General features: G+C 39.9%; 2 protein-coding genes and 1 long non-coding RNA gene across 8 annotated transcripts in view; 2 read left to right on the forward strand and 1 right to left on the reverse strand.

Moving 5' to 3' along the window:
* LOC115179515 (zinc finger protein OZF) overlaps positions 1–22,624 on the forward strand; it is a 919,448-nt gene that overhangs the window by 606,924 nt on the left and 289,900 nt on the right. Inside the window, exon 2 of one of the 6 annotated variants that reach the window (XR_003872932.1) lies at positions 16,258–16,342. The exons of the other annotated variants lie outside the window; for them this stretch is intronic. The gene's annotated coding sequence lies outside the window, so the exon portion shown is untranslated. Of the gene's footprint in view, positions 1–16,257; positions 16,343–22,624 lie in introns of those variants that run through there. 6 annotated transcript variants of the gene reach the window in all.
* The window catches only part of LOC115179539 (gastrula zinc finger protein XlCGF17.1-like), a 558,171-nt gene that overhangs the window by 299,409 nt on the left and 236,138 nt on the right, over positions 1–22,624 (forward strand). The gene's annotated exons all lie outside the window — the stretch shown is intronic.
* On the reverse strand, positions 4,938–7,133 carry LOC115179575 (uncharacterized). Its single transcript, XR_003872954.1, has 2 exons — positions 6,496–7,133; positions 4,938–5,110 (listed from the first exon to the last, which is right to left on the reverse strand). It is a non-coding gene; the product is annotated as an uncharacterized LOC115179575 (long non-coding RNA).

The raw sequence follows: 22,624 nt of genomic DNA on the forward strand, positions 1-22,624 counted from the left end.
TCCGTTTTGTCACCAAAGCCCCATATACTACCCACCACTGTGACCTGTACGCTCTCGTTGGCTGGCCCTCGCTTCATACTCGTCGCCAAACCCACTGGCTCCAGGTCATCTACAAGACCCCGCTAGGTAAAGTCCCCCCTTATCTCCGCTCACTGGTCACCATAGCAGCACCCACCTGTAGCACGCGCTCCAGCAGGTATATCTCTCTGGTCACCCCCAAAGCCAATTCCTCCTTTGGCCGTCTCTCCTTCCAGTTCTCTGCTGCCAATGACTGGAACGAACTACAAAAATCTCTGAAACTGGAAACACTTATCTCCCTCACTAGCTTTAAGCACCAGCTGTCAGAGCAGCTCACAGATCACTGCACCTGTACATAGCCCATCTATAATTTAGCCCATACACCTACCTCTTCCCCTACTGTATTTATTTATTTTTCTCCTTTGCACCCCATTATTTCTATTTCTACTTTGCACTTTCTTCCACTGCAAATCTACCATTCCAGTGTTTTACTTGCTATATTGTATTTACTTTGCCACCATGGCCTTTTTTACCTTTACCTCCCTTATCTCACCTCATTTGCTCACATTGTATATAGACTTATTTTTGTACTGTATTATTGACTGCATGTTTGTTTTACTCCATGTGTAACTCTGTGTTGTTGTATGTGTCGAACTGCTTTGCTTTATCTTGGCCAGGTCGCAATTGTAAATGAGAACTTGTTCTCAACTTGCCTACCTGGTTAAATAAAGGTGAAATCATTTTTTTTTTTTTTTTTAATCGTTCAAATATCTAATTCAGTGCTTGACTTGGACTGAAATAGGTGATGGTACTCAGCTCCGGTGAGCTCCTGTCCAAGTCAAGCACTGATCTCATTTCCATAGATCTGGTAGCTAAGCATTGACAACAAAACATGGATTCATTCACATTAAACAAAGTACATGCTTTAAAATTGTCTGCACAACGTGAATGCACTTAAACTATAGTCTATATGCAGTTAAACTATAGACTCCACAAATTCACATAAAAGCCAAAATGACTCAAACCATTTAGTACAAAGTTGCAGTATGTTTTAGGCAGCACTATGTACTATTTTCCTGAATAACCTTGTCTTCACTGTATTATTTCAATCAAAAACCAATTGTATTTCCGTTCACACCATAGTAACATTTATAAAGATAGAAGAAACAACTGAATCTGCTTGAATATTACAACACTTGATAATCATTACATTCAGCTTCAGACCATGAAATTGTCTCTCTGCACCTGCACTGAAGCCCATTGGTGAAGACAGAGTGGACAGCGCCATTTTACCAGCTTGTGAATTTTACACAAAACCAATTACATGCTAAACATACTCAGAAATCTCAAATAAATGCATTCTTTATTAAAATTACCTTGAGGAAATTATGTACATCCATTCAGACAAACCCAAGGCTTCTAGCTATGTGACTTGTAAAATAGTTGATCACAATCACCTGGTTTGACTAAAAAATAAAACATCAAACCTTTACCAAACGTGATAATACCTTAACGGATGCTACCTAGCATGGTATGACATGTTCTTGACATCACAGTTCTGGCATTTTCTTTATTCTGAAGAATGGTGTGTGCCTGCCTGGAACTTCCTGTTCCCCCACTACCACAGTGCAGCCACAGATAGAACAATGAGACAGATATTTCACCAGATGTATAAATGTGAGGCATCCGCTTAGCGTTTCCACTCACTACCAAATATGGTAGTGAGAGGAAGCCCGCTGGCCGGCAGTGGGAGAAGATGGAACTAGATGGATTTTGGCCGACATTCTGCAAAATGTTTTAATCTATGAAACACCTGATCTTAATACAGTTTTCTGTTCCCAAAACTAAAATCTGTTGTGAACAGAGTGGACTAAGTTTTGTAGACTTTACCCTTTGCAAAAGTTAAATAATTGCGTTATTTAGAAGGAAAGTAAAGGCGAATTGAGTTATTGCACACGAGCGATTCACAGAGGAGTTCCCTAACAGAAATATGCAGATGTGTTGTATAACGCACCAATAGGATCTCGCTGACTCGTGCTTGGCTCTGACCACTATGACTGATCTGTTCCCATTGGAAACGACCAGCTGTGGTCTAATCTTGGATTAGTTATAAAAAAACTTTGGCGCAACCGTCCATGCATTCAGGGATCCTTGGGATGGCCCTACCCCATTATATGAGAAGGGTGGTGCTTAATTTGAGCCAGATCCTCCAGCACCTCTCAGTTTTGTGGTCTTTCGTTCCAGAACCCATTTGCCAGGATCAGGTAGCATGAAAAATAATTTCCACTGTTGCCAATGTAAAAATCCTAATAAAAGCAATCAGAGTAATTACATTTGGATTCCTCTGTAATTGTCATGCCTCCTAAAAAACGTAATGTGAAAACGTGCCTGATCTTCTAAGAATGTATTAATGTTGGGCAGTCCCAGGTTTATGGTTTGTGCAACATTGTAGCCTATTTAGACCAAGGCGTGGCCATTGCTATGGTGAGAGAGAAGCACGCCTGTATCTCTCACAGAACTAAAATGAGATTCACTTTCTATGATCTCTCTCCCTCTCTATGCTGTTATAGACATGAGCCAGCAACTCATCTCTCCAGCATTGCACTTCATTTATTTCCTAATAGAATAATAGCTGCGGGAAGAGTGTTTTTATTTATTTAACTAGGCAAGTCACAAATTCTTATTAACAATTACAACCTACCCCGGCCAAACCCAGACAACGCTGTGCCAATTGTGCGCCGCCATATGGGACTCACAATCACGGCCGGATTTGATGCAGCCTGGATTCGAACCAGGGACTGTAGTGACGCCTCTTGCACTGAGATGCAGTGCCTTAGACCGCTGCACCACTAAGGAGCCCAAGGTGCTGCAGCACTCTAGTCTGCTCAGAAAGAAATGAAATAATTCCCAATACTACACCAGGAGTAAGCCTAGAATTTAGCCACAGAGGATCAATAGCAAAAAAATGTTTTTAAATAGACTAGTTGTAGATTGTGTGTAGCCAAATCACGAGGCATGTCTACAGTCAGGAACGTGTGGCAAATCTGTCAGTGAACAGCATGCAGCCAAAACAGGCCTTTAGCAATATTTCTAATACAGTCACTGGAAAACAGAGGTTGTAAAGCAAATGGATCCTGCTGAAAATAAAATACTAATCTGTCTGTATGTTACCAAGTTATCAACTTCCAAATAGGTCTATTGAGCAACCGCATTGTTTTACAAAGTAAAGCAAGAGAAAGATGAGCTTTTGGCCGGTGAGTGAGCTGCACATCATTGGGTGAGTCAGTGAAACTGGAAAGATTGTTAAGGACTATAACTTCCTCCTCATATTGTACAATGTGTTTCTCCACACACCTGGACTAGGCTTTTGATGGATTACAGACATGGTCGTTTTTATTGATCTCAGATTCTCAGTTTGTCAGTGTCAAAGCAGCCTGTCATTTTGGTCATTTGTGAGGTATTAAACCTGGACGGAGCACAATTGGCACAGCGTCGTCCAGGTTTGGCAGGGGTAGGAAGTCATTGTAGATAAGAATTTGTTCTTAACTGACTTGCCCAGTTAAATAAAAATTAAATAATAATTTACCTTTTAAGATTCTGTGAAAGTCTCCAGGCATCTAAAATGTAGAATTGCATGAAATCTGTTTTATAAAAGGCCACATTGTTCCTGAACTCTAGGCTACAAAAAAGTGTCTCCACACCACTGCTCTATGCCATGACGCTAAAGCCATGATAATGCAACCAATGCTTTATTATAAAGGTATTTAATGTGTTCTGGTACCTCAGAGACCCCCAGGTCACCCCCCTCTTGGGCTCACTTTTGGTTCCAGAACCTCCCAATTTACACAGTAAGCACTGGAGAAGTGGGTAGTTGCTGCTGCCTCCCCGGGACAAATCTTCTTTGCCTAGAGTTCATCAGGATGTTGATTGTGGCATCTGGAATGTTGTCCCACTCCTCTTCAATGGCTGTGCGAAATTCCTGTATATTCACGGGAACTGGAACAAGCTGTCGTACACGTCGATCCCAAACATGCTCAAAGGGTGACATGTCTGAGTATGCAGGCCATGGAAGAATTGGGTCATTTTCAGCATTTTAAATTGTGTACAGATCCTTGCGACGTGGGGCTGTGCATTGTCATGCTGAAACATGAGGTGATGGCGGCGGATAAACGACAGGACAATGGGCCTCAGGATCTTATCATGGTATCTCTGTGCATTCAAATTGCCTTCATTAAATGCAGTTGTGTTCGTTGTCTGTATCTTATGCCTGCTCATATCATAACCCTGATACCCCATGAGGCACTCTGTTCACATCATTGACATCAGCAAACCACACGCCCACAACGTCATACACGGCAGTCTGCAGATGTGAGGCTGGTTGGGCATACTGCCAAATTCTCAAAAACATTGTTGGAGGCAGCATAAGGTAGAGAAATTCACATTAAATTATCTGGCAACAGCTCTGGTGGAAATTCCTGCAGTCAGCTTGCCAACTGCATGTTCCCTCAAAACTTCAGACATCTGTGGCATTGTGTTGTGAAAAAAAACCAGCACATTTGAGTGGAATTTTTGAATTTATTAGAGATCATCATAAGCTGCTGCCAAGCACCTACTCAGCTACTCTTGTCTCCAGCACAAGGTGCACTTGTGTAATGATAATCATGCTATTTAATCAGCTTCTTGATATGCCACACCTGTCAGGTAGATGGATTATCTTGGCAAAGGAGAAATGCTCACTAACAGGGGTGTAAACAAATGTGTGCACAAAATGTGATAAGAAATAAGTTTGTGTGTCTGGAACATTTCTGGGATCTTTTATTTCACCTCATGAAACATGGCACCAACACTTTACATGTTGTGTTTGTTTGTTCAGTGTAAACAGTATTTATTTTATTTTTTTAAATCATACAAACTATCAATAACAACATTTAAATTAAACTAAATCAGCCTGCTTTTCTGTTCTAATCAGCTCCCTACACAGGCTGAGAAGGATCCTGTAAGAGCGGAACATTATCTGGTGACAGTAGTCCTTGTAGTCTTGGAGGCCCAAAAACTTCTCAGCTGCAGATATGTTGTCCAGCTTCTTGGACATCTTGTACATACAATTAATAACTGTGGTTATAAATACTAAAATATCCACTTTCACAATAAGTGTATCCAGAACACTTGATTGATGTACAACATTTGCAACTGGTTGTGGTGCATCCACCACCATATCTTCTTCAGAACTGTGGCCTCTTGCCCCGATAACTCTCTTAAATACACTTAGGTTGGAGTCATTAAAACTCCTTTTTCAACCACTCCACAAATTTCTTGTTAACAAACTATAGATTTGGCAAGTCGGTTAGGACATCTACTTTGTGCATGACAGAAGTAATTTTTCTAACAATTGTTTACAGACAGATTATTTTACTTATAATTCACTATATCACAATTCCAGTGAGTCAGAAGTTGACTGTGCCTTTGCTTGGAAAATTCCAGAAAATGATGTCATGGCTTTAGAAGCTTCTGATAGGCTAATTGAAATTTGAGTAAATTGGAGATGTACCTGTGGATGCATTTCAAGGCCTACCTTCAAACTCAGTGCCTCTTCGCTTGACATCATTTGAAAATAAAAATAAATCATCCAAGAAGTCAGAAAAAAAAATTGTAGACCTCCACAAGTCTGGTTCATCCTTGGGAGCAATTTCCAAACACCTGAAGGTAAAACGTTCATCTGTACAAAAAAATAGTACGCAAGTATAAACACCATCGGATCACGCAGCCGTCACACCGCTCAGGAAGGAGACGCGTTCTGTCTCCTAGAGATGAACATACTTTGGTGCGGAAAGTGCAAATCAATCCCAGAACAACAGCAAAGGACATTGTGAAGATGCTGGAGGAAACAGGTACAAAAGTATCTATATCCACAGTAAAACGAGTATTGAAGCAACATCTCAAGACATCAGTCAGGAAGTTAAAGCTTGGATGCAAATGGGTCTTCCAAACGGACAATGACCCCAAGCATACTTCCAAAGTTGTGGCAAAATCGCGTATGCACAACAAAGACAACAAAGTATTGGAGTGGCCATCACAATGCCCTGACCTCAATCCTATATTAAAAGCATGTGCGCGCAAGGATGCCTACAAACCTGACTCCGTTACACCAGCTGTCAGGAGGAATGGGCCAAAATTCACCCAATTTATTGTGGGAAGCTTGTGGAAGGCTACCCAAAACGATTGACCCAAGTTAAACAATTTAAAGGCAACGCTACCAAATACTAATTGAGTGTATGTAAACTTCTGACCCACTGCAAATGTGATGAAAAATAAAAGCTGAAATAAATAATTCTCTCTACTATTATTCTGACATTTCACATTCTTAAAATAAACTGGTGATCCTAACTGACCTAAGACAGGGAATTTATCTAGGATTAAATGTCAGGAATTGTGAAAAATTTAGTTTAAACGTATTGACTAAGGTGTATGTAAACTTACGATTTCAACTGCAGGAGATTTGCTGTACAGTCCTGATCCTTGACACCTCAACCTCTTTCACCCTAACAGGGCACTCTGGGAATTCAGGAATATGACCCCCACCACAGTTGCATAATTTTACATTCACATACTAAACAATAACATATTCCTTCCGTCTGCAAACACTTGATATGTGGCCTAACCTTTTACATTTATTCCGTTGCATCGGGTTTTACACCAACTCTCTTATGGGGTATCTTATATATCCCAGCTTTACATAGGGTGGTAGATAATCTCTATTATTGATGTTTGATGAAGAGTAACAACGCTCTTTTTTCACATTCTCCATACGGGTCAAGCGATGTGCATTTGCATTGTCCTTCTTTGGGATTTGGTTGGCGGATTGCATCCAACTCTTCGGTGCATACACCTCCTACTGTACTGGTGTGAGGCCATTCATAGCCTACATACATTCAATTCATTGATACACTGATTCATACAAAATTTCCCTGCCAACTATTTGCCCTCTAAAAAATGTGAGGAAAAATGTTCTTGGTTCGTGCAGTAGACTGTGACCTAGGGGGCCTGTCATGGTCTGGGGCGGTGTGTCACAGCATCATCGGACTGAGTTTGTTGTCATTGCAGGCCATCTCAACGCTGTGCGTTACAGGGAAGACATCCTCCTCCCTCATGTGGTACCCTTCCTGCAGGCTCATCCTGACATGACCCTCCAGCATGACAATGCCATCAGCCATACTGCTCGTTCTGTGCGTGATTTCCTGCAAGACAGGAATGTCAGTGTTCTGCCATGGACAGCGAAGAGCCCGGATCTCAATCCCATTGAGCACATCTGGGACCTGTTGGATCGGAGGGTGAGGGCTAGGGACATTCCCCCCCAGAAATGTCTGGGAACTTGCAGGTGCCTTGGAGGAAGAGTGGGGTAACATCTCACAGTAAGAACTGGCAAATCTGGTGCAGTCCATGATGAGGAGATGCACTGCAGTACTTAATGCAGCTGGTGGCCACACCAGATACTGACTGTTACTTTTGATTTTGACCCACCCCTTTGTTCAGGGACACATTATTCAATTTCTGTTAGTCACATGTCTGTGGAACTTGTTCAGTTTATGTCTCAGTTGTTGAATCTTGTTATGTTCATACACATATTTACACGTTAAGTTTGCTGAAAATAAGCGCAGTTGACAGTAAGAGGACGTTTCTTTTTTTGCTGAGTTTATTTTTTACCTTGTCAGCTCAGGGATTCGATCCAGCAACCTTTTGTTTACTGGCTCAACGCTCTAACCACTAGGATACCTGTACGTATTCATATAAGTAGGCTGTGCAATACAAAAAGAGAATAAAACTATTCTAAAAGTATCTCATAAGTCAAGAAAATTATGACCTATATCATCCTCCACTCACTATCACAAGGGTTAGTAACTACACAGACTCATTTCATATCATCCTCCTCTCACTATCACAAGGGTTAGTAACTACACAGACTCATTTCATATCATCCTCCACTCACTATCACAAGGGTTAGTAACTACACAGACTCATTTCATATCATCCTCCTCTCACTATCACAAGGGTTAGTAACTACACAGACTCATTTCATTTCATCCTCCACTCACTATCACAAGGGTTAGTAACTACACAGACTCATTTCATATCATCCTCCACTCACTATCACAAGGGTTAGTAACTACACAGACTCATTTCATATCATCCTCCACTCACTATCACAAGGGTTAGTAACTACACAGACTCATTTCATATCATCCTCCTCTCACTATCACAAGGGTTAGAAACTACAGACTCATTTCATAGAACTGTAAAACACCGGCAGTGTGTTTACTTCACTTCTTTAGTCTACTCTCTGATCACTCCAGATAACCCAGTGAATAAAACAAATGCTGGCAATACTGGTGTCAAACCATGGAAGTGGTTTACCTTCTCATGGAAACAGTTCAACATGAAACAGTTATACTGCAACTTTAAAAAAAAAAAAAAAAAAATTCAACATTTTTTTGTCATTTAGCAGACGCTCTTATCCAGAGCGACTTACAGTAGTGAATGAATACATTTCATGCATTTATTTTTTTGTTTTTTTGTACTGGCCCCCCGTGGGAATCGAACCCACAACCCTGGCGTTGCACACACCATGCTGGCGTTGCAAACACCATGCTCTACCAACTGAGCCACAGGGAAGATCATTTTCATACACAGTGGGAAGTTATAACAAACAACAAAATCAGACAGATAGAACATGCTCTTACCATGAGAAACAGATTTCCCAATCTTCGCCTCCTCTTCTTCATCTTTAATGTTGACATTCAGCTCCAGTGTTTGACTGCAGTCTTCCAGCTTCACTGATGCCATCTCTGGATCCTGCAGTGCAAACTGGGCTCCACTGTCACAATCAGGACCCAGTGACTGTAGGTTTGGAGTCAGTGTGGAAGGAGAAAGGCAGGCTGGGTTTGTCCTCACACCTGAGTCGGCAAGTAGTACAACAGAAACAGACCCAAAAGTTACTATCTTGAAAGTTCTGGCAAGGTCATTATTCTCTATTAAATATATTATATTTTTTATTGTTCAATTATCTAATTCAGTGTTTGACTTGGACTGAAATAGTTGCCGATAAACATTTTGGGTGCCGGTACTGTTTATATTTAGGTGCAGGAGCTCCATAATACTTTTGAGCTAATACTTAACCTGTAGTAGATAAACGCATAAATAACTCAAAAACCATTTAGTACAAGGTTACAGTTTGTTTTAGGCAGCACTATATGCTATTTTCCGTAATAACCTTGTATTCGCTGTTTTACGACAAAAAAAAAAAAATCCTGTTCACACCATAGTAACGTTTATAGATAAAGACAAACTTAATGTGTCAATATTATTACACATGTAGAAAACCGATAATCATTACATTTAGCTTCAAAACAGTAGTGCAACTGTAAAATGGTCTCCCTCTGCTGCACCCTCACTGCCCGTCTCATAGCAAAGGGTCTGAATACTTATGTAAATAAGGTATTTCTGTTGTTCATTTTTTATAAATGTGAAAACATTTCTAAAAACCTGTTTTTGCATTGTCATTATGGGGTATTGTGTGTAGATTGACGAGGAATGTTTTTTATTTAATTCATTTTAGAATAAGGCTGTAACGTAACAAAATGTGGAAAATGTCAAGGGGTCTGAATACTTTCCGAATGGACTGTATGTATTCATGAGTAGGCTGTGCAATACAAAAGGGGAATAAAACTATTCTAAAAGTATCTTATAAGTCATGAAAATTATGAGCCATATCATCCTCCACTCACTATCACAAGGGTTAGTAACTACACAGACTCATTTCATATCATCATCCTCTCACTATCACAAGGGTTAATAACTACACAGACTCATTTCATTTCATCCTCCACTCACTATCACAAGGGTTAGTAACTACACAGACTCATTTCATATCATCATCCTCTCACTATCACAAGGGTTAATAACTACACAGACTCATTTCATATCATCCTCCACTCACTATCACAAGGGTTAATAACTACACAGACTCATTTCATTTCATCCTCCACTCACTATCACAAGGGTTAGTAACTACACAGACTCATTTCATATCATCCTCCACTCACTATCACAAGGGTTAGTAACTACACAGACTCATTTCATATCATCCTCCTCTCACTATCACAAGGGTTACTAACTACACAGACTCATTTCATATCATCCTCCACTCACTATCACAAGGGTTAGTAACTACACAGACTCATTTCATATCATCCTCCACTCACTATCACAAGGGTTAGTAACTACACAGACTAATTTCATAGAACTTTAAAACGCTGTCAGTTTGTCTACTTCACTTCTTTAGTCTACTCTCTGATCACTCCAGATAACCCAGTGAATAAAACAAATGCTGGCAATACTGGTGTCAAACCATGCAAGTGTCAGTAGCATGAAATAACATCTACCTTCTCATTGAAACAGTTCATCATGAAATCCTGCCCTGCCTTTCTAAAGTCTTCAAAAGCCAAGTTAACAAACAGATCACCGACCATTTAGAATCCCACCGTACCTTCTCCGCTATGCAATCTGGTTTCCGAGTTGGTCATGGGTGAACCTCAGCCACGCTCAAGGTCCTAAACGATATCATAACCGCCATCGATAAAAGACAGTACTGTGCAGCCGTCTTCATCGACCTGGCCAAGGCTTTCGACTCTGTCAATCACCGCATTCTTATCGGCAGACTCAACAGCCTTGGTTTCTCAAATGACTGTCTTGCTTGGTTCACCAACTACTTCTCAGATAGAGTTCAGTGTGTCAAATTGGAGGGCCTGTTGTCCGGACCTCTGGCATTCTCTATGGGGGTGCCACAGGGTTCAATGCCATACAACACTCCTTCCGTGGCCTCCAACTGCTCTTAAATGCTAGTAAAACTAAATGCATGCTCTTCATCGCTACCCGACTTGCATCACTACTCTGGACGGTTCTGACTTAGAATATGTGGACAACTACAAATACCTAGGTGTCTGGTTAGACTGTAAACTCTCCTTCCAGACTCACATTAAGCATCTCCAAACCAAAATGAAATCTAGAATCGGCTTCCTATTTCGCAACAAACCTCCTTCACTCATTCTGCAAAACATACCCTCGTAAAACTGACTATCCTACCGATCCTTGACTTCGGCGATGTAATTTACAAAATAGCCTCAACAAACTGGATGCGGTCTATCACAGTGCCATCCGTTTTGTCACCAAAGCCTCATATACTACCCACCACTGCGACCTGTATGCTCTCGTTGGCTGGCCCTCGCTTCATATTCGTCACCAAACCCACTGGCTCCAGGTCATCTATAAGTCTCTGCTAGGTAAAGCCCTGCCTTATCTCAGCTCACTGGTCACCATAGCAACACCCACCCGTAGCACGCGCTCCAGCAGGCATTTTTCACTGATCATCCCCAAAGCCAACTCCTAATTTGGCCACCTTTCCTTCCAGTTCTCTGCTGCCAAAGACTGGAACAAATTGCAAAAATCACTGAAGTTGGAGTTTTATATCTCCCTCTCGAACTTTAAGCATCAGCTATCAGAGCAGCTTACCGATCACTGCACCTGTAAACAGACCATCTGTAAATAGCCCACCTAACTACCTCATCCCCATACTGTTATTTATTTTTGCACCCCAGTATCTCTACTTGGACATCATCATCTGCACATCTATCATTCCAGTGTTAATGCTAAATTGTAATTATTTCACCACTACGGCCTATTTATTGCCTTACCTCACTAATCTTACTACATTTGCACACACTGCATATAGATTTTTCTATTGTGTTATAGACTGCACGTTTGTTTATCCTATGTGTAACTCTGTGTTGTTGTTTTCGTCGCACTGCTTTGCTTTATCTTGGCCAGGTCGCAGTTGTAAATGAGAACTTGTTCTCAACTAGCCTACCTGGTTAAATAAAGGTGAAATAAAATAAATAAATAAAACAGTTCTACTGCAACTTTTCATACACAGTGGGAAGTTGGAATGAATAACAAACTTAGATAGAACATGCTCTTACCATGAGAAACAGATTTCCCAATCTCCTCCTCCTCTTCTTCATCTTTAATGTTGACATTCAGCTCCAGTGTTTGACTGCAGTCTTCCAGCTTCACTGATGCCATCTCTGGATCCTGCAGTGCAAACTGGGCTCCACGGTCACAATCAGGACCCAGTGACTGTAGGTTTGGATTCAGTGTGGAAGGAGAGAGGCAAGCTGGGTTTGTCCTCACTGTTGATGTTACCGGCCTCAGACTTAATCTGAGTCGGCCAGTAGTAATGAAGAGAAACGGACACAAAGGTTAGTGCCAAAACTGTCAAGTATTTCTTTATTCTCTAAAAATAGTTTATATTTAGGTGCAGGAGTTCCACAATACTGTTGAGCTAATATTCTATAAGAGGAACATGAGCTCAAATAGTAGACATTTGAGGTGACGGTTCTCAGCTCCAGTGAGCTCCTGTCCAAGTCAAGCACTGATCTCATTTCAATAAATCTGGTAGCTAAGCATTGACAACAAAACATTAATTAATTCATATTAGACAAAGTATACACTTTAAATTAGGCTACACAACTTAAATGCACTTAATCTATAGTAGATTTCCTGAATTCACATAAATGCCTCAAAAAACATTTAGTACAAGGTTGCAGTATGTTTTAGGCAGCACTATGTACTATTTTCCTGAATAACCTTGTCTTCACTGTATTATTCCTATCAAAAACCAATAGTATTTCCGTTCACACCATAGTAGTAACATGTATAGATAGACAGAAACAACTGAATGTCTTTGAATATCAGTACACATGTAGAAAACTGATAATCATTACATTTAGCTCCAAAACAGTAGTGCAACCGTAAATTGTCTCTCTGCTGCACCCTCACTGCCTGCACTGAAGTACGTTGATGCAGACCGAGGGGGAACCGCCATTTTACCATCTCGTGAATTTTACACAAAACTAAAAACGACATGTAAAACGAACCCAGAAATCTAAAAGAAATTGATCCTTAATGAAATGACCTTGACGAAATGATATACATCCACTCAGACTAACCCAAAGTCTATGTGACTTGTAAAAAAGTGATCACGTTCACTCATGCGGTTTGACATAAAAATAGCACATAAAACCTTTATCAAACGTGATAATATCTTGACGTATTTGTAACCTAGCATGTTATGACATGTTCTTTCGGTATTAGAACGTGCTATTACATACCAGTAGTAATACATTTGAAACGGACACAGAAGTTGTCGTCTCGACTGCACAATTCTGACGTATCCTTTATTCTGAAGAATGATGCGCGCCTGCGCGGAACTTCCTGTTCCCCCACTACCAGTTTCTAAACCCAGAGACGTAACAACGCGAGACTTCAGAGAACGTCTGTGAAGCAGACCAAGCCGTGGTTTGAGAAGTCAATGAGAGAAGTGAACAATTCTGATACTTTTGCAGCGGCTAATGGGGATCCTAATAAATACCTAAAAGATTCCGTCGGCACCCTCTTGAAACATGGCCATTCTTTTATCAATTTCATAACTGCAGTGGCTTATTCACAATACCTCTCACTGTGTATCATACATATCACAGGTAGCCTAGTTATTAGAGCGTTGGGGCAAGTAACCGAAATGTTGCTGGATCGAATCTCCGAAATGACGAGGTAAAAATATATCTCTCTGCCCCTGAACAATGCAGTTAACACACTGTTTCCTGGTAGGCCATCATTGTAAGTAATAATTTGTTTTTAACTGACTTGCCTTGTTAAATATATATATTTTTTTAAATCACATGAGTAGGCAGACCGATGTAAAGTTGGTTTTATATTCATTCATTCATTCACCAAAAGCTATATAAAATTGAAAAATAAATAACTAATTCATTGTCACAAAAATAGATATGGTTTATTCTATAAATGTCTAGCATACTTTTACAACCTTTGTTTTGAGTAGAATTTCCAGTTTTGACTTGATATAAATACATAATCTGTCAAATGTCATAGAAACATCAAACTATGTATGATTTGTTCTATAAATGTCAAATATATAGTCTAGTAGATTGTCGCGAAAGAAAAAACGTCAAGACAGGAGAGAGAGAGGTACGTTTACCATTGAATTTGTTTAGTTTTCTTTTGGGGATAAATGGATTCTGCTGGGCGATTTAGCATTGGAAGTTAGCTAGCAGGCCAAAATTCTAGCTAACTGCAGTGCCATAACTGTAGCTAGCAAACGTACCTAGCTAGGTAGCAAACGTTACCTGGTGTTATTGTTAGGCCTGCAAACGAGTTACCATATCACATTGTACAGAATATACTTTCCATGTAGTATGTTGAGTTTTGTTTGGATTAGCTAGGTAGTTTTCTAACCTCGACTAGCTACTGTAGTTAGCTGATTTACCTAACCTAAAGCTGACAAATAGCTATGATATGAGCGCTACTCGCTAGCTAGCTAGGCTCACCTTTGTGTGAAGCTAGCCACAATAACGATTATGCTAATCAGTGGAATTTTACGGCTCGCCTTCATAATAAAAGTCCCCCATTGGAAACAATAGGGTGTGGTCCACCTTGGGTTAGTTATACAAATATTTTGTGTAAGTGTAACAGTACTCTTCTTGAGTTGTGTACAATCAATCATCGACACGAACGCCAACTTACAACACCAGTCGTCGAGCTTTATTCTGATAGGAACAGCACAAAATTGCACGTCATGCAATGCAAAATATACAACCCCCCCACCAGTCACAGTAAGTTGCTAGCTAATATTAGCTGGAATTCTCTACAACAAAATGCACAACAAATATTCACCAAAAACCGCTGCATCTTATGTATATTGTTCGAATAACATTTACAAACAAATTGATATAAATTGTACATTTAAATCATCACTTGGGAATATAAAAATCACTTTTGACGTACGCTGGTTTGGTGCTTGTTCACTGGAACGATTCTAACTGAAACATCCTCCCTCGTAAGCAAGCTACGCAAACCAGCCAATAAGATGCCATGTTGAGTAGGTGAATGCAAGACAAAACTAAAACCCACTGGTTTAACAAGGGGAATCACCAATATAACCCTGATACACTAGCATGCACTTTTATAGCTAGCTGGACAACACAATAACTAGTTAGCAAGGCCTAGCGAAACTATAGACTTAAACTATGGAAAGCATGATGACGATAACTACTATTGGGTAACGTAGTGTCTAAATTGTCATACATTCTTCTCTACCAATGATTTCCACAAGGTCTCAGACTCCAGGATGGGAAAGGCTTACTAGAAAGAAACATATGCCGACAGAGTTGTTGATTTCCATTGTTATTTGTAACATTAAAAAGGAGGACACAAATACAATCCCGTTTTTCAAAATTAACTACAGGGCTTTGGAAAGTATTTAGACCCCTTTGACTTTTTCCACATTTTGTTACTTTATAGCCTTATTCTAAAATGTATTAAATAAAACGTTTTCCTCAGCAATCTACACACAATACCCCATAATACCAATGAAAACAGATTTTTAGAAATGTTTACAAAAAAACACAAATTTAAATAGAAATACTTATTTACATAAGTATTCAGACCCTTTGCTATCAGACTTGAAATTGAGCTCTGGTGCATCTTGTTTCCATTGATTATCCTTGATGTTTCTACAACTTGATTGGAGCCCACCTGTGGTAAATTCAATTGATTGGACATGATTTGGAAAGGCACACACCTGTCTATATAAGGTCCCACAGTTGACAGTAGATGTCAGAGAGATTCTTGATGAAAATCTGCTCCAGAGTGCGCTCAGGACTTCAGACTGGGGTGAAGTTTCACCTTCCAACAGGACAATGCAGGAGTGGCTTCTGGACAAGTCTCGTAATGTCCTTGAGTGGCCCAGCTAGAGCCCGGCCACTGCTCGGAGCCTGGTTCCTGTCTAGGTTTCTTCCTAGGTTCCTTCCTGCTAGGGAGTTTTTACTAGCCACTGTGCTTCTGCATTGCTTGCTCTTTGGGGTTTTAGTCTCGGTACCTCCACCCTCAGCGGAGTCAACAAACACCGGAAGCATCCGTTTTTCAGGGAAAAGACAGAGAGGAAGCCAAAGCCTGAAAACCGTAAGCTTGTGGTGTTTCTTCTACGCCTGATACGTTAGGGTATCTGTAGAACACTTTGTGACAACTGCAGATGTAAAAAGGGCTTTATAAAATACATTTGATTGACATGTATGTCACACCAACTGACTTCTTCTTCTGATGCTGTTCACACAGGAGACCATACTGAGACATTCTCTACATCCAGAGAGCAACAACAGGAAGATCACAGAGCTAAGAGGTCTCACCACTGCCCACATTGAGGAGATTTTCCCAATTCTATCAAAGCTTAAAATACACACAGGAGAGAATCTGTATCCCTGCTCTTACTGTGGGAAGAGCTGCAAAATGTCAAGGGATCTGACAGTTCATAATTCAACACTGGAGAGAAGCCCTACTCCTGTTCTGACTGTGAGACTATTTTCTCTCAGCAGAGCAACTTAAAAACACAACAACATATACACACAGGAGAGAAGCTTTACTCCTGCTCTGACCGTTGGAAGAGTTTCTCTCAACATGGCCACTTAAAAAGACACCAACATATACATAAATGTGAGAAACCTCATCTGTTCTCTGACTAGTGAAGATTAAAGTCATTCCATCACTTAATTCTCAATAAATTGTAACACACTCCACTGTAATCCTATTGTTTCTCACTGAGAGAGAACTGTACAGAGGAAAGGGAATGTTATAGAATGTTAGCCTCTCTTTACTTTAGTGATCAGTGTGCACCTGGTCAGTTTTGGTGTGTTTTGTTAGCTTCTACTGTAGAGCTATTTAGAGCACCTTAGATTTGCCTTTAGGGTTGAATATCCTCTGTGAGGCGTCTCACTATGGAGTCTGATGGTTGACTGGGTGGTACTGCTTCCCTCTGCAGTTTTCTGTGGGAATGAGCTGGTAGACACAACATGTATCAGATGGAGATGGTGTGAGGATCAGTTTTCACCATTAGTTTGGGTGGATACTTTTTGTTTAATAAATTGTATTTCAAAACTAGATTAGTTATTTTAATCATTAATTATGAATATGTTTGGATATTTTAATTGAAACCTGCCAATTCTTTTGTACTGGTCAAACTCTTCTCTTTTGTATAAGGAAATACCCCCCAAAAAATTTCAAGTGACATATTTACTGTTTTTCTGAAGCTGAACAAGACAGGAAGTTGAAATAAGCATCACAAAGCTAAATCTGACCTATTCTCTAACATGTTTTGTCAGCGTAAGCAGCTGTGAGACCTGCTAGAGTACTGTAACTTTATTGATGTACTGAATCATTGTAGTTTTGGGGGTAAATATAATGCTTTTGTTTAATTCATGGCATTCAAATTAACAACAGGAATAGCTGTGTAAGGGCTATTTGACCAAGAAGGACAGTGATGGAGTGCTGCATCAGATGACCTGGCCTCCACAATCACCGACCTCAACACATTATTGAGATGGTTTGTGATGAGTTGGACCGCAGAGTTAAGGAAAAGCAGCCAACAAGTGCAAAGCATATGTGGGAACTCCTTCAAGACTGTTGGAAAAGCATTCCAAGTCAAAGGGTGGCTACTTTGAAGAATCTAAAATATATTTTTATTTGTTTAACACTTTTTTGGTTACTACATGATTCCATATGTGCTATTTCATAGTTTTGATGTCTTCACTATTATTATACAATGTAGAAAATAATAAAAATAAAGAAAAACCCTGGAATGAGTAGGTGTGTCCAAACTTTTGACTGGTACTGTATATCTGTATTTATCTACTCAATACATGTAATGACACCGCTACACATTGGGACAAGACAATTTGCTAGTCACCAATATTCTCTAAATCAAAATCAAGGATGACTGGCCCAGCTTTGATGCACGTGTACTGTCCCCGCCTGTTAGATGGTAACAGGGTGAACAGGCCGTGTCTCTGGTGTCTGAGGTTCTTGATGATCTTCTTGGCCTTCCACAGAGATCATCTACAATGAATATGTAAAGGGTTGAAAACTTAGACACTAAAACAGACACCCCTTTAGTTTTTTAAACCAAGTTTTATTTGTGTAGCTAATCAATCTCACTTCTATATTCTACATGATTTAGCAGAAGTTAGTCCATCAATCCAATAGATGTCTCTGTTGCACTGTAGTAGTGGGGGGAACAGGAAGTTCCGGTAGGCGGGCACCATTCTTTAGAATTTATAAAACGCTTAAACTGTGCTGTCCGTTTCTCTTTATTACTACAGGTATGTAATAGCACGTTTAAACTGTCTAATGTCAAAATAACGTAATAACATGTTAGATAACACACCTGGCAAGGAATTATCACGTTTGGGAAAGGTTTTGTGCCAAACCGAGTGAGTGAAGAACGTGCAAAAAAAATGTTTTTTTTAAATCGCACGATGCGGAGTCCACCACGCGTTCATTTGTGAGGCTTTGCAGGTTCGTATATAGCTCAGTGGGTTTCGCCTGGAGATGTTAAAGAACAAACACGTTTTGGAAAGTTGCAGATAGAAATCCTCTGAATAGAACTGACATGAATCCTTAGAATCAGAGTCATGTTTGTTCTACATAATACATTTATATCTGAATGTGGCCAACGTCTCCGTCCTCCTGCTGAACTCAGCCCTGATACTCGCTTGTCCCTACCTATGTGAAGATGGCTACAATAACGATTAGCCACAATAGTGGAATTTGCGGTTCGCCCTCAAAATAAATGTCCCTCGTTGAAAGTGACGCAAAATGATACAAAATAGTGGAATCATGCCATATTTGGACTAGATAATGCTAAACATGGTTTGAATGTTGTTACTTAATTTAAAATGAATTACAATAATGAATTCGTTTAATTATTGAGTCCCATAGGGCGGCACACAATTGGCCCAGCTTCGTCCAGGTTTTGACCGGACTAGGCCGTCATTGTAAATAAGAATTTATTCTGAACTGATTTGCCTATATAAATAAATGTTAAAAAAGTAATACAAAAGTTTGAAAATAACCAGAAAAAAACTGTTGAAATCACACTGGTGGTTTTAGACCGCAAAATTGCATTGGGGGCATTTATATATGCACTTATGAATCGGGTTGGATTGTGCACCCATGAAACGGTGACACCCACAGAATACAATTACCAAGAGTTAACACATATTAATATCTTAGCTCTTATTGCAGGACTTGGACTGAAAAATCACCTTCCCAGTCAGTCTATTGCAGGGATACTCCAGTACTATTTGAGAAGGTCCAGTCACACACATTTCCTAGGTGGCAAAGGTCCAGATGGATATTGTCATTTATTGGCGTAGTAACAAACAACTTGCAACCCCAAAATCTTAACAACCCTCCTCTTAGCGGAGAAAACATTTTGCTGTTTTAAAGCTAATTTCCTGCAATCCTAAACCTGTCCATGTCTTTTGTGTGTTTATATGATACCAGGGGTCGAAGCCCAACGGCAAAAATTAGGGTTTCCGTATTGACCCCATTCTGTATCCGGACCGCGGCCCGCCAGTTGAGTATGGAGGGTCTTTTGTTTGTGTTGGACATTTATATTGCACTCTACAGCCTTATCTATGGATTGTTCAGTCTACTCAGTGACACCCACAGAACACAACTATGTAGAGTTTACACAAATATTAGCATCTCCGCTCTATTGCAGGACTCTGAAACCTCTGTTGTCCGGGAGTTGAAGCCTGTCAGCTAAATTGTCATGATAATCAGTGGTTTAAAGTTTCTCTGTACATTTTTGACGAGATGATCATGGCAAAAAATTAATACTTCTGCATTTCCCGCTGTGTAAATGCATTGATTCTCATTGCCAATAGGCTCAGGATAACTCCTGATAAAGTTGGGTAGCTGATGGGTCTATTCAGAGCTTAAATAGACAAAATAATAAATCACAGGAACCAGGACTAATAAAGCCAATGCAACTGGCTGTTTTACAAACGCTAGGCCTACCACATGGATGGACATTCATAAAATACAGTTATAGGCCGACACTATAGGATACTACACCCCAGTAAGCACAGACTGACGTCGACGTCTTTTGGATGTCTTTTTTTATTTTTGATTTACTTGACCCAAACATTAGACCTGACCAAGTATGAACCACTCACTCAGACATCATTAGGCAGGTTTCCATTGACTCGGGTGAATTCAACAAAAGCTATGTGGCAAAAACAGTATTTGCGACATGTGTAATGGAAACGCCAGATATAGGAGAAATATTTTAATGCTCGAGAACATTTATATCTGTTTGACGGGTGGATCTTTCTTTTGTCAAAGTTGATTTATTCTGACAAATGAGGATGAAAACAGTATTTATGAAATAAATGATGATTGCCAAATCATTTTGACAGTACGAGGTGCGTCATTACGCCCAGATGTTTTTATCAACACAAGATAGTTAAATGAAAACACTAGCGGGCAATTGTGTCTATTTTCTATTCAAACTTTTTCTAAATGTCAACAAAAAGAATCACTGGATAACTTCTTGGAAACATAGCTACTGTTTCACAAAATTGGAAAGCACTGTAGAGTACACTACAGGAAAGAAAAGTAACGGTTAGTTCAGTACAGTATAACGAATCTTCAGTTTTTCAAACTTCTAGGCGATTCACGATATATATCTCGATTTAGTTTTTCTATAAATAAGTACAATTGTACAATTAAAGGTCAAATACACTGCCTTTCAAAACAGTCAGCAATAATGGAATGAATTCAGGGCTTGTGAAGTTATACCGAGGCTAAATATAAGCCTTCCACAACCATAACACCCACTAATAATTTGTTATTTGATAAAAATTGTTTAACCTGTTTTTTTGTTGTTGTCGTAATAATCACTGATCTGGCTTTCAAGTCTATTAAAATACCCTTTTTTGTTACAAATGTAACTAGTAATGACTAACTTATTGTAGGGATTATAGAAAATTAACACAGGTCTCAAATCTCTCAAACCCACGTGCTAGTGACTAGCCAGCTAATCTTTATATTTCAAGTTTAGTCAACTTGGATCTATTTGCTAACAAGGTTGAACAGTTGAATTGTTATGAACACACCCTTCTTTCTGTTTCCAACTGTTTGAAAAGCTTGTTAGCCTGTCCACTTTGTTCAGATGTTAAAATCAAGTGGCCTACCTTATTTCTCAGAATGAGAACGAGTTGCCAATTCCTTACAGTGCATTTGGAAAGTATTCAGACCCCTTCCCTTTTTCCACATTTTGTTACGTTAGCCTTATTCTAAAATGGATTAAAATTTTCCTCATCAATCTGCACAGAATACCCCATAATGACAAAGCGAAAACAGATTTTTTGATTTGTTTGCCAAAAAAAAACAAATGCTTTATTTACTTAAGTATTCGGACTCTTTGCCATGAGACTCAAAATTGAGCTCAGGTGCATCCTGTTTCCATTGATATCCTTGAGATGTTTCTACAACTTGATTGTTGTCCACCTGTGGTAAATTCAATTGATTGGACATGATTTGGAAAGGCACACACCTGTCTATATAAGGTCCCACATTTCACAGTGCATGTCGGAGCAAAAACCAAGCCATGAGGTCGAAGGATTTATCTGTAGAGCTCTGAGACAGGATTGACTCTTCCTAGAGCTCGCCGCCCGGCCAAACTGAGTAATTGGTTAGAAGGGCCTTGGTCAGGGAGGTGACCAAGAACCCGATGGTCACTCTGACAGAGCTCCAGAGTTCCTCTGTGGAGATGGGAGAACCTTCCAGAAGGACAACCATCTCTGCAGCGCTCCACCAGTCAGCACTTTATGGTAGTGTGTCCAGATGGAAGCCACTCCTAAGTAAAAGGCACATGACCTCAGTAAAAGGCACATGACAGCCCACTTGGAGTTTGTCAAAAGGCGCCTAAAGGACTCTCAGACCATGAGAAACAATATTCTCTGGTCTGATGAAACACATCTGGAGAAAACCTGGCACCATCCCTACGGTGAAGCATGGTGGTGGCATCATCATGTTGTGGGGATGTTTTCAGCGGCAGGGACTGGGAGACTAGTCAGGATCGAGGGAAAAATGAATGGAGCAAATTACAAAGAGATCCTTAATGAAAACCTTCCAAGGACCTCAGACTGGGGTGAAGGTTCACCTTCCAACAGGACATCGACCCTAAGCACACAGCCAAGACAACACAGCCAGATCGAACATCCCTGAAGAGACCTGACTATGGCTGTTCAGCGATGCTCACCATCCAACCTGACAGAGCTTGAGAGGAAATGCAGAGAAGAATGGGAGAAACTCCCCAAATACAGGTGTGCCAAGTAGAGGTCGACCGATTATGATTTTAACACCGATGCCGATTATTGGAGGACCCAAAAAAAGCCTATACCGATTAATCGGCCAATATAATGACAATTACAACAATATTGAATGAACAATGAACACTTATTTTAACTAAATATAATACATACATGAAATCTATTTAGTCTCAAATAAATAATGAAACATGCTCAATTTGGTTTAAATAATGCAAAAACACAGTGTTGGAGAAGTAAAAGTGCAATATGTGCCATGTAAAAAAGCTAACGTTTAAGTTCCTTGCTCAGAACATGAGAACATATGAAAG

Source organism: Salmo trutta, chromosome 39 (assembly GCF_901001165.1).
Source record: "Salmo trutta chromosome 39, fSalTru1.1, whole genome shotgun sequence".
Classification (NCBI taxonomy): Eukaryota; Metazoa; Chordata; class Actinopteri; order Salmoniformes; family Salmonidae; genus Salmo; species Salmo trutta.